The sequence below is a fragment of the Mastomys coucha genome, unplaced genomic scaffold, assembly GCF_008632895.1.
Source record: "Mastomys coucha isolate ucsf_1 unplaced genomic scaffold, UCSF_Mcou_1 pScaffold18, whole genome shotgun sequence".
Classification (NCBI taxonomy): Eukaryota; Metazoa; Chordata; class Mammalia; order Rodentia; family Muridae; genus Mastomys; species Mastomys coucha.
In genome coordinates this window covers 56,759,663-56,773,076 of record NW_022196900.1, presented here as the reverse complement: position 1 = coordinate 56,773,076, position 13,414 = coordinate 56,759,663, and the positions used below count along the sequence as shown (strand labels likewise).

Here is a 13,414-nt window from a genome sequence, read left to right as displayed (position 1 = left end):
ATGGCAGAAGAACTCTAAGTGTATAGTAGTGGCATACAAACATTGATAATAACTCATAGCTCTCTAATTTGGACTTAAGATCTGTTTCTCAAGAGAAAAATCATGCCTGGTCCTGGAAACCTAGTTAACTACCTAGAGGATGTGAAGTTATAGATCTTCGAGAAGAACATACGACTGCCATTTTACTAAAGTAGCATAATACCCACCTAAATTCTAAATATTTGTCCTTATACCCACAGATAAGTATAGTCCTCACCCTCATCAAAGAGACTCAATTATTGAAAACCACAACTAATCAAATTGTAGACTTGTGGAGTCGAGTCCCAAGGATACATCTATAAAACAACTACATCTAAGGCTCAGGGATTATTACAGATGAGAGAGATGAAAGATTGGAAGAGCCAGAGGATCAGGGAGTTTTCTGTGAAATTTGGTCTCCTAGTAATGTCAGAAGGTCTCATAATGTCTCACTGACATGATTATTTAAATATGAACTGAACAAAGACAAATAATAGACATACCAACATGGGAATGCCCATTAGGCCTCAAGCCTAAACAAAAAATTATAGACGATGAAAGAATCCTGGGAATAGTTTTATCCAATACCAAATGGTCAGTCCTAAAAATATATATACAATTAACAATATACAGACTGAGCAGATATGTACATATGTGTACATACAGACATACACACATATGTAAAATAATGTATGAAAAAAGAGGCCATGGATTTGAAAAAGTAATGAAGGGTATATGGAAGAGTTTGGAGAGAGGAAGGGAAATGGATAATTGATTTAATTATATTAAAATCTCAAAAAGTAAAAGAAATAATTCTTACAAGGACTATCCTCTTTATATGAGATCTTCTGAGGGAATAAGTCAACAGGTGAAGTCAGAGTTCTGACATTCCCCAGTTACAAAGATCACTTAATTTTCAGGCTTCTCTAAGCCTTCACTGTACTCCACGGGTAAGAGCTGAGGAGTTTTTTTGACTTGGTCTTACCCAGTGGTAATAACACCCCCATAACTCCACCACATCAAAGGAGCCCTGGGAGCAGGGAGGAGTGTTATTGTGGCTTCTCACTTCAGGAAGCAAGTATAATGATGCTATTCATGGCATTAACTGAAGAAAAAAACTATCATTAAGTCTTTGAATGTCTTATAATCATGGGAAGGGAACTCATACTTTGGAGCTCTGAGTATGCCAGGCACTTTGCAACCACTGTCTTGTTTAATCTTCTCAATGTGCTATAAGAATGTTAACTTGAATCTGTGTTGTGGATAGAAATCATCTCAAAGAGATAAAATAATGTGCTTATATAAATTCTGGTCAGGTTTGAACCAGCCTGTCCCAATAAATGTGTTCTTTCCATGATGCTAAAGAGTCTTCCTTACAGTCCGGACACACAAAAGTACTTATGTAGCTTTATACAACTCTCTCTTGTTTGCCTTGGTAGTGATAATGTGAGTACAGGCATGGGAGTTTGGGTTGTGATGTTGCAGGTGAGTAACTGAGTTTTATTACCGTGGATTAGTTGACCTGTGTATATCACACAGCTATGAAGTAACTGCAGAACTGGCTAATTAAGTTGGGCTATTTTGGTCTATCCATAGCACTTTATGAGGAAACTCAGTAGTTGGTTTAAGCAGAGAAAAGATGATTCTGCAGAGACATGAAATATCTCCATAAAGGGCTCCAAAGAAGGTGACCAAATAACTCCTCCTGACCTTCCCAGACTTTCTTCAGTGTTGTTGAAAAGTCCTGTGCTTGGGATTCTCCTCCAATTCCTGTAAGCTAGGCCATTGTTTTTTTATAATTGGTAAACTTTTCAGAATCTCATAGAATTCAATCATTTTCTTTCATGGTGTCATGCTACTGTAATATCACTAGATTTTTTTAAGAAAAAATTACCACCATTAATTAAAGCTGTCCATTAGAAACACTGAATTGTAAGCTGGATGTGGTGGTACACACCTTTAATCTCAGCATTCAGGAAGTAGAGAAGCAGATTTCTGTGAGTTTGAGGTCAGAGCCAGCTTTGTCTCCAAAATGAGTTCTAGGACAGCCAGGGATGTCACACAGAGAAACCCTGTCTTGAAAACCACAAACAAAACAAAACAAAACAAAACAACAACAACAATAAGGAAGGAAAGAAGAAAAGAGTGAAAGAAATATTGAATTGCAATGAATAATTCCAGAATCTCAGAGTTGCATGTACCCTCAGCTCAACTTTGTATTGGGCTTTGTTTCAGTTTCCTTAGCTGTTATTTTTAGATTCAATAATGTTTTTATCCATTAGTGGAGGTAGCTGCCCGTCAGTCTAAGGATAGTTTTTCCTCTAGTTGAGGTAGCTGTAGGGGGTTTCATTTTATTATTCATAGACTTACATAGAGAATTCTGTAAAATATTAGTTGTTCCTGTCTCAAGATTCTTATATGATAGGGTTAGGGAGAGGTCAAGGTATTTTTCCACTAACAACATCTTGGGTGATATGTGTACACTTGGACTATGTGTTGGACAGTCTCTAGTCACTCCCGTTTCCCCTAAGCTGAGACCTCAAGACAATTCACTGGCCTGTAGAAAGAAAATAGAAACAGTAGATCCACTGTAAAATGGTCAAATTTTGTATTTATAATAATATGCATAGCAAACACATGGGGATGACTACGTAGCCCAATGATAGAGAAGCTGCTTAATGTTCATAGAACTGTGGACATGATTTTAAACTGGAAAAAATGATTTATGTCTTTATTTAAATCTATAGTACAGAAGTATAGCTATACAATTTGTGTGTACATTGTTATCAAAAGGAGCTTGACAGAACTAAACAATCAACGTTTCTTTCCATGGGGCAGTGTACCTCAAATTCACTTGTGTGTCTGAGCTTGCATTGTGGAGTGGTTGTCTTATCTTTATGCCAGTGGTTTTCAAAGTATAATCCTACTATATCACCATTAGTAATAACTAGAAACTTAGGAGAATTCAGGCTATCAAGCCATAGCCTGGGACCTTGAAGCCAAGGTTTGGGGCTTGGACTGGCAATCTACAGTTTCACAGTCTGTTTCAGATATTGGATCCTGTATAACACAGGTTAGAAATGTGTTCTGTGAGGAGTCTTTAAGGAGACTTACAGCTAGTCATATAACAGTAGCTTAGTATACAGTAGTTCTGGGTCTGACTTTCTAACAGCAGCTGTTCCTGTTCTGAAGCTTGAGTTCCCTGAACAAATATACTCCTAGGGACTTTCTTCCTTCAGAATGTGTGGCTACTTTCCTTGGACTGTGATCACTTTTAGTTTGCCAAGTGGTTTCTAATTTATCTCACTTCAATGCTAGGGTTTTGTCCAGTTAAATTTAAAGTTCAGATCATCAACAAATAATCTTTTAATACAGTCATATGATACAATGTTTTGGATATACTTACCTTCAAATTCACTCAGTCCTCCATGGAAACCCCTATTTCCACTTTTCTATTTGCCTTTGCTTTTATTAGTCATCATTTCCTTTCAGTCTACAACCACTCCAGGCTAACACTACCACCTGTGCTATGTTCTGAACATTTAGATGTCATTAGAATTCTTTAATAATTTGATAGGTTTTACTGCTAAACTGAAATTTTCTAAGCAGGTGTGTGGGTTTTGTCATGAGATCCTAGTGCCTAGAAAAGTAATGTGTGGGCACTTGAGGTTTTGCTAAGTAAATCAATGCATGACATGACCCTTTGTGAAGCCCAGGGTCTCCCGACCAAGGAGTAGTGCTGATGGCATCTCTGACACTGACCCTTGCTGCCACCATGATGACTAGTGGTTGTGATGCTGCTTAGCATGGTCAGTGATATGCTAGGGCAGAGGTGCTATGACAGGGGTGGGGGAGAGAGGGGGAGGAGAGGGAGAGAGAGGGAGAGACAGACCGAGAGAGACAGAAAGAGACAGAGAGGCAGAGAGAGAGAGAGAGAGAGAGAGAGAGAGAGAGAGAGAGAGAGAGAGAGAGAGAGAGAGAGAGAGAGAGCTGATGGTGAGGCAGAGGGGATTGTCCACTGTATTTTTGGACCGAGTCTTAGATAAGTCTGTTTTTGATGGGTGAAAAGAGAGAATCCTGATAATCATGTTGACTGTGAGGAGCCCATATGCACAACATGGAAGAATGGGGCTTTGTATGTCATAAAGATCTATTAAAATACTTACCTTTTGATTTTGAGTTCTGAATTTGTGGCTCACAGTTGCTTCACTCCTTTTATCCCATGCTTTTCTAATTCATTTCCATTCCATTATCTTCATTCCTTTGCTCTAACTAGCAATAGACCCAAATCACTGCTCTGTTCCAAGCAATCTGTTATTGCTTTGCATATATTGTTTTTAATTTGTACCAGTTAGGAGATTGATGTGTCCTTGCATAGCTCGCAGGGCGAGCCTGACTAGGGCAGTGAGAGAATGAAGAAAGAACCAACAGACACAGGCATACAAATACACAGAAAAATGCAAGTCAGGTGGGCTCTCTGATGGAGAAGCTGCAGCACTCTAGAAGTTTAGCATGTTTATTACACAACAATTGTATATGGAGCTGAACGTTTGCATACAGAAAAACAAGGAGGCAGACATTGTGTTAGACTGCTGGGTCAAAGAGACAGGCTTAGCTAGTCTTGGTAGGAGTAGCCTCTTTAAGGGTGAAATATTTAGGACATAGACATCTAGGAGAAAGCTATGGTGAAGACTTTCTGCACACGAAACCAATACCTGCACATAGACCAGAAGAAGGTTGTGCTATGTGTCTGAGCCATACTCTGTGTGGGCTGAGCCTTTGCTGTTCCCATGGAGCTGGGGCTAGGGTTCTTGACATGGCCAATGCCCAATGTCAAAACATACATTTACTCAGAGCTTCCCTAGCTCCCCATAGGAGGTTCTCTTGTTTCACAAAGATGGAACTTGGATTTGTACTCATTTGTTTAGCCTCTTAGAATCCATAGCTTTTCAGTTATGGCACAGTAACATTGAATATGATGTCATGATGCCAGAGATGTCCTTTGCTTGCCCCGTCAGTAATCTCCCATCCCTTAGTGTAATTGTAAGTCCCACCAGTCTATGCCAAAGCAGTCACATTTCTGGTTCTGCCTTAAAGCTCATTTCAAAGAAATGCCGTTCTTTCTGATTTTAGCACAGTTCCCATAAGGCCATCTTAGGGGTGTTTCTGATAAATCTTGTGCTTGCTTCTCTTCTATTCCTTTGCCTGATGTACTGTGCAGTGAGGTGCTACAAGTTACAAGTTCTTTGCTGCATGAACTTGATTTTATTCAACTGTCCCTCTCTTTCCCAAGCAACTCAGGAGAAGCAACCATACTCCAAACTTAGGAGTAAGTCATGGCTGTTGATGACAGCTGCATTTCTCCATTTGCTCACTGTAGACAGATGGGCATATAGCACTGTCATGGTCAGTGGGCTAGCATAAGTTTCTGAGAGCTTTTAGGAAACATTTTAGCCAATAGAGACATGCACAATGTGGTATTGTTTCCTCTGCTTCCTCTTCCTTCCCTTTTGAACTTAAATATAGCCATGTTATATTCAGAAAAAGAGTTGAAAATTAATATTCTAATGTACTGGAACTAGACAGAAATACAGTTTTGATAACATCATTGAGACATTGCACAAACTCTTCTTCTAGGACTCTTACTTTTAAATTGGACCAGATGGTAAAGGCTCACTCTACAGACAAGTCCTGTTTTCAGCTATGGTTTGTATTTATATCATTTACCACTGATAAGAATTGTGGCTGTCGACTTCCTTCTTTTATTTCCACACTGATCTTAAAGTTCTGGAAAATGGGATTTTTTTTCTTGTGTCAATTTATGTACAAGTTAACACACAGTAATAAGCACATAGTTAATGCTTATAAAATATGTATTGAGTATAAATAAGAATATGGAAATTCAATAGTCTCTCCTATGAGGCAGGTGAAATCAAAGTATTAGGAGTATGTGTAAATGTAATATATGTATATACACTTATATATGTAGTATATTCATAATATGAGTATGTATATGTATATATGCATGTATATTTATATCAATGTACTAGTCAACTTTCCGTCACCATAGTCAAATACCTGAGATAAATAACTTATGAAAGGTTTATTATGGCTCATAGTTATTGAGTTTCCAGAGTATAAAAAAGTAATTGCTTTTAAGAATCTTGAGGATAAGTCACATGGCAATCATGGGGAAAGGATGACAGAACAAGCAGGTTACTTTTGGTCCACAGTCCTTTTTAAGGGCAATACCTACAGTTGCCTCCTAAAGATTCTGCTGCCTTCAAACTTGGGGAATAAGCCATTAGTATATGAACTTTGGTGAGATGTTCAACACTGAGACAAACAATAAGTAACTAATAAACTTCTGCTGGGTAAACTTCAAACAGAATTGAAGTAGAACTCATAAAAAATAGAACAGAAATGGATCTTTCAATAGCATTAAAACAGCATTTTAAAAAGAGAAGAACTAAAGGGGAGGGTGTCATGGACTCTGTTGCCTACCTGTAGATCCTGTTCCCCTTACTAGACTGCCTTGTCTGGTCTCAGTGGGAGAGGTTGTGCTTAGCCCTGCAGTGGCTTGATGTGCCAGGGTGGGTTGATATCTAGGGGGGCCCTCCCCCATCTCTGAGGATAAGTGGATGGTGGAGGGACTGTGTGAGAAGAGAACTGGAGGAGGAGTCTGTGATCAGGATGTAAATAAAAATAAATAAATAAATAAATGGAAAAAATAGAAAATAATTTCCAAAGAAAACAACTTGCCTAATGATGTTATTCCACCACCCTGTTCTGTTCAGGCCACTTGATGCTTCACTTGCTGTGCAACTGTGACTTAGCACATGTAACCCTGAGCCATGTTCAACAAAGGAATAGAAAGATAAAGCTTTCACTTCCAGGTTCATGGTGAAAGGAGCAGAGCTGAAGTGTTCTATGTATCAAGATTCTAAGAAAATTTGTTCTTTTTGTTGCTATTTGTGAATTGAGTGGAAATGAAGGAAACAACTATAACCAGAGGGCTGGCAGATCTTGTTTTGCTGGTAACAGAAAATGACATTCAAACAGGAAAAGAGACTACAAAGAGTTTTGGAATGCAAAGCTACTGGCTTTTGAATCCATGCTCTTTATACCATCACTGCACTCCTTCTGAGGAAAGGTGGTTTAACCTATGTGAGTGAAGAAGCTGAAGATGTGAAACTTATGGTGGTTGTTGAGTATACAGCTGAACAGGTTTCAGTCTCTTATGCCCGGCTCAGTATCTATTCAAGACCATTCCAGAAACACGAGGCTAGCCATTTGAATGCTGCAATCATAAGTCCTACTCCTAGACTACCAAGACTTCCCATATTCCTACAGGTCCTTTCCTGACTACATTGATATAGCAATGTTTCAGAGATCATCATGTGGATGCTCATAGGTTCCAGCAATAACAATGTCCTGCCTGCCTATCACTTTAATCTGTAAATATATAGACATCAATAATTGTTATTTAGTAATTTGGGATCTCAGTTGTGTAATGTGTTGTCCCTTCAGCCTTGTTTATTCTACATATATGAGATCTATGATAAGGAGAACAAGAACTAGGTATACATAACTCCAAGTCAGATCTGGCCCTAATTCTAGGTCTCTTATTGCTCATTTGGAGATGTGTGCAGTTGTCTACTGGATTAGTTCATTCTATGTCATTATAGTGAAATTTCTGAGACTCATGAAAAAGATTCTTAGCCCAAGCTTCAGAGGCTGGAATTCTAAACCATATGAATGCTACTGTCTCTGCAGAGACAAGACAAATGGCATAATGTTAGATACATTTGCAAAAGGGAGAGATCACATGATGAGGTGCATAATAGTAAAAAGAACTAAGATCCAACACGAAGTACCTTAACCATATCTGTGTGAGGATGGCTTCCCTAATGACCTAACAATCTTCCACTGGGCCCCACTTCTTAATGGTACTCCATCATTTAACATATGAACCCTTAGTGATAAACTAAATCAATATCTAACATTTATTTACATTTAGTGCAGTGGATAATATCTTATGAGGATAATGTCTTATTTATAGTATTATTATACATGGTTAATTGTCATAGTTAGGGTTTCTATTACTGTGATAAAAACAGCAGGACTTAAAAAATAGAGAGGAAAGAGTTTTTTCAGCTTATACTTCCACAGCAATGATCACCATTGAAAGAAGTCTTAAAAAATAGAACCAAAATGGATCTTCCAATAGTATTAAAACAGCATTTTAAAAAGAGAAGAACTAGGGGGAAGGGTGTCCAGACTCTGTTGCCTGCCTGTAGATCCTGTTCCCCTAACTAGACTGTCTTGTGTGGCCTCAGTGGGAAGGGTTGTGAATTCACATAGGACAGGAATTAAAATAGGGCAGGATCCTGGAGGAGTTGATGCAGAGGATATGGAAGGGTGCTTCTTACTGGCTTGCTTCCCATGGCTTGCTTAGCCTTCTTTCTTATAGAACCCAGGATGACCAGCCCAGGATGGCACCATCTATAATGGGCTGGGTCCTCCCCCATCAATCACTAATTAAGAAAATGCCCCATAACTAGATCTTAGACATTTTCTCAATTGCAATAACCCTAGTTTGTGTGTCAAGGTGACATAGGATTTGACAGCAAGCAGTTTCACTTTCAGCAATAGTGAAAAATGAGAGCCATTCTTTAAATTCATTTGTAAAAACAAACCAAACAGCCCATACCTTAACTTTTTCTTTTTCTTTTTTTTTTTTAGCATTTCTGTTATTACTCAAGGTCCTTTAAGCCCAGTTCCCATCTTTCCCCCATCTTGACACTTTCTTCGTTTGCTCTCACATCAGTTTCCTTCCTCCAGTCCCATATACAGTGTGTTCTTCTCTACATCTTCTCAGCTTTGTTTTTCTTCAAGTGCATTATTTTGTTCTTGCTGTTACTTTCCCTTGTACTCTGTGCCAGAGGTTTTTCACCTCTGGCTTTTAGATGTGATCAGATGCGAATTGTGTCTGCCTGAGCTAGCTTCCAGCTCCATTCATCATCCAGCCTGCTTCAGGAATGTCTGAGGCCAACACATTTGGCTGTGGTAGCACCTCGTAGGCCATCTCTGAAGTGCATCTGAATTTTGCAGTCAGCGCTCTTTGAAGGCCTACAGTACATTTGGTTGAAAACTTTTTTTTTCCAACAAAGTGTTCAATTACCTATGTACATTTCCCCAAATCTTGATTTCAATCTGTTAAAAACATTTAGATTCCTAGGGTTCCACTTAGAATGGAAAACTCTAACCACTTGGGACCTGTGATAGCAGAAACATTTGCTGGTTCCCCAGTGCCTGTGGAATGAATGCCAAAGGTCTTTGCAGGCAATCAGGGCTTCAAGTCCAGTCCATTCAGAGCCTTTAATCAGAGATTCTTAATCTGGGGTTTGGTGAATCCCTTGAAGTTCCAGGCAAAATTATTTGTATGTACGTTTTGTTTTTCTAGTTAGAAAATGCAAAGCTTTCATCAGTTTCTCAAAGGGTACCAAAAATCAAAATGACTAAGAACCCATTAATCCTTACCCTTATGTCAAGAAGGAGTAAATCTAATGCTTATTCTCACAACATTTTTTTCTGAAGCCCTGGTCCTGATGAGGCCCATCCTTACTCCCTTCTTAGTCCACAGCTCCCCTTTTCTCAATGCCCATTTACTGCATTGTCTTTGGCTATCTTTATCATAGCAGCTTACCTTTAGCTTCAATTTGATAATAATTAGATATCTAGTTGGTAATGCTAATCTTATAGTAGCGTCTCAGTTTGGCTTCCTGGGGTGGGGGATGTTAGTCAAGTGTAAACGGCAGTTTTGGAGGTAATACCCTAGGAAACATTTGGAGGGTAGAGGAAAAATCGTCATCATGGAAGATATGACCAAAAATAATTATGAAAATTGATAACATGGGCAGCAGAATTCTAATAATGCTGTGTGGCACCAGCTTCCGAGCTTCCCAATGCTGGTAACAGACTATTTCTTCGCCATGAGTAATTGCTTGGGGAAACAGGAGCAGAGACAGTAATGGCCTAGTACATTGCCTGCCCAGAATGCAGATAAGATTCTCTGGCTGTTCTGTGATACTTCAGACAGAGTCTAGTTGGTAGCAGTTGGAGGCTGGGCTGGCTTATACTGAAAGACATAGGATGGGAATCACCAGTATTTGCTACATGGCCTTCATACTGTTTTTGATGATCCAGAGGTTTTAATAGCTCTGTATTACTTTCTTGCCTGTCTAGCTCATGCTCAAGATCCCCCCCCCTTTTGGATTCCCTGGAACAGCCCTCTCAGGATTTCCCAGATGTAAACAGTACTCTCTTGCCGGAGTTTTCAGTTCGTTTCCTTTGTCTATACACACTTGTGTATGTTTCTGTTGTAGACTTAGCCATAACACAAGATCAGGCTCATATGCTCTCAGTTCCATAAAGCCTCCACACATCTAGCAGCATTAAACTAAAACTGATGTGTGGTTGCTTCACAATCTACATTTGCTTCCAATGCAGTCAGCTGTTCATCAGGGAGAGATAATCTCATTTCTGGAAAGTGGAATCTTAAGATTAGGGATTGTTTTGATCAAACTCTGAGTCCCAGAAAGAGATAAAATATTTGGCACATAGTAGGTATCTAAGGATTTCTTAAGATGAAGCTCACAATATCCAAGCTCTTTATTAAACCATATAATACTATTGGAAACTGTAATGGGTCTCTGAAATCTGACTCTGCAGGTGGTTCAGCTAAAGAACAGAGCTTTTTCTTGCAATGATCTGCTGTGATTACTTACATCCTTCTTTGATGGAAATCATTGTGTTTAAGGCTGCCTTAATTTTATCTCATAGAGCAGGACGCTAAGTAATGAACCAAGTACTTATTGAGAATTAACTCTAGAAATCCATCTCAGAGTACTTGGGAGGAACAGACTAGCTTTGCTACATTTTAGTTATATAAATTTGGATAAGAAAAATTTCTTACACATAGTTCTTTGTCACTGTGAGTGACATTGAACTCTTAGGTCCATGAAGGAGAAGTACAATAATTCCAGAAACGGATGATACCTCCATTAGGTCTCCCTTCGACCTCTGTTTCTGTTTCTCCTCTGCATCCTTCCTTCTTCAGCTGACTTGTAGGTTACACAGAACAAATACCTCTGGAGGTTGCTATACTCAGAAAGTAGTTAAGATTGTTCATTCTTTTTCCTTTATTCAGAGAAGAAAGTATATGGATTCTGGAGAGACTCTATTTAATTGAAAGCAACTTGGTCAACAATAACAACAGTGTAACAAGAACAATAACAGTTATGTGATGGAAATGGTGCAGAATGGGCCCTATTTGTTTTCTGAGTACTGATAAGTTCAGAAAAAAACACTGGATGGATTTTAAAGTCTTGATTAATCTTTATTCATCCTTTATCCCCTTTCAGATATTTCCATTGATCTAGTTTATTTTCCTCAAAGACTTTGGTGCTATGTTGTCAGAGTGAAGTGATAAGTGTTCAAGGTATGTCCAATTCTTTTCTGTCCCAAACTGGTAATGCTTGTACCTGGAGTGTTTGCATAAAGTCTAGGCCTGATAAGTTGGGATCAGTTGCCTACAGATGCCAGTGTGAGTAAGCAGAGCAATTGTGAGGCTCAGCACAACCAATGTTCTGTATCACAAAGGGGCACCTGTGACTCGAGGGACACCTGTGGATGGAGGGACACATGAATCCCAGGATGGCTATGATTGTGGCCAACAAAAAAATTGGAAATTTACTTAAAGTGTCATGATTTTTTTATTTTTTGTTTTTATTTCATAATTAAATTGTCTATGTGTGAACTTTGTGCATGATAGTGATGCCTCAATACCAATGCAATGAGAAGGAAAATTGGGAGTGAAGATTTAGCTACTAAAAATGAAATTTAAGCCACAATATATAATGAATTGGATCATAAAAGTGGGATGTGTGAGCTGCAGAAAGTAATTAAAGGATACAGTCACCAGTGGAGGGATCTCCTGGGCTAGCCCTTTAGCTGATGCTGGTTTATGATGTAAAGGCAGGTGCACTGTTTTCAAGAGTCCCCAGTAGTCTAGACTGGAAAGTCAGACAAAAGGCCCTGTTAATAGGCTTTGGCAGTCACTCTATAACACTGTTCAGCCCCAGGGAACCTCTCCAGAGCAAGACTATACTGTCTATGGAGACTGTAAATATCTTCAGCAGTCATGCTTTTTATGGCTGTCTTCAACATCTATTTTCCATGCATTTTAATTTTACTTAAAACAAAAAGGAGAACAACCCAGCCCATAGTCCTACCATGCCTATACTTCTTTGTGCTTCATAAGCTTATAGGATTGCTAGGAGATGTCAAATGTGAAACAGGTGTGCAGGCACTGGAAGCAAAGGGAAACAACCTAAAATTCATTCCAGCACCGTGCAAGAGACACCCTCATCCGGATTCAACCCCAGATACTGCCTCTGTAGCCACTGTGCTTTTGTTGTGGCTTCATCTCTTCCACACATGTGCCACATGTTAGAGAACTGTTAGAGGACTGTAGGATTCACAGGAGAGCAACGGTTCCCATGTAGGTCCGTGGGTAGCCCTGTAGAAGTTAGGCCTGGTTCTTCCTTCCAGCCCCATGCTCCCAGAAATAAGACTCAGACTTACATATTTACAAATACCTTAGCCATATATCTAGGCTTGTCTCTGACAAGAATCATAATTTAAGCTAACCCATTTATTTTAGCCAGCATACTGCCATGTGGCTGGGTACCTGAGCTCAGGCCCCAGGCATCTTTCTCCTCACATCTTCCTGGGAGGATTTTCCCACTCCTGACTGTATCCCAGAATCTGCCTTCTATTTCCTGCCTAAGCAGCAATGGGCCATAGGCTTTTTAATTGACAGGTGGTACATTCACACAATACATAAGGCATTCTTTCTACATTGCCCCTTCACTCTCAGATCAGAGCTACATATCTGCAAAGTAAGTGGATGCTTTCATTTCTGGGCCACAATCCTATGCTTGATCTTAGCTTTCAATTTTTCACTCAAAAATTGATTATCAAAAAACCAAGCAACTGGCACACATATACTCCAGTAATATATTAAACTCTTCATTAAAATCAATTCCAATGTGCTGACTAATAAAAAGCAGAAATTGCAATGCGACTATAGGAAATGTTTTACTGAAATTTAAGAGGCTTAATTCAATAAAAGTCTTTTGAATTTATAAGGGAAGCCAAATAAATGGAAAATCTGTCCACAGTAAGCTTAGTGTCTAGTGCCTTAACATGTTTTCTGAGCATGGGTAATGGATCTTTTGGGGGACAGCAGACTCGGCTTAGGCCTGACATCTTGAAGTTCCAAGTCTCAGAAGAGAGGAATTCTTTTTTTTTTTTTTTTTTTTTTTTTTTT

At 39.1% G+C, this 13,414-nt stretch overlaps 1 long non-coding RNA gene across 2 annotated transcripts in view; it reads left to right on the top strand.

Annotated features, from left to right (window-relative positions):
• The window catches only part of LOC116096259, a 163,373-nt gene that overhangs the window by 49,604 nt on the left and 100,355 nt on the right, over positions 1 to 13,414 (top strand). Inside the window, exon 2 of one of the 2 annotated variants that reach the window (XR_004120922.1) lies at positions 11,445 to 11,521. The exons of the other annotated variant lie outside the window; for it this stretch is intronic. This is a non-coding gene — a long non-coding RNA (uncharacterized LOC116096259). The remainder of the gene's footprint in view (positions 1 to 11,444; positions 11,522 to 13,414) is intronic. 2 annotated transcript variants of the gene reach the window in all.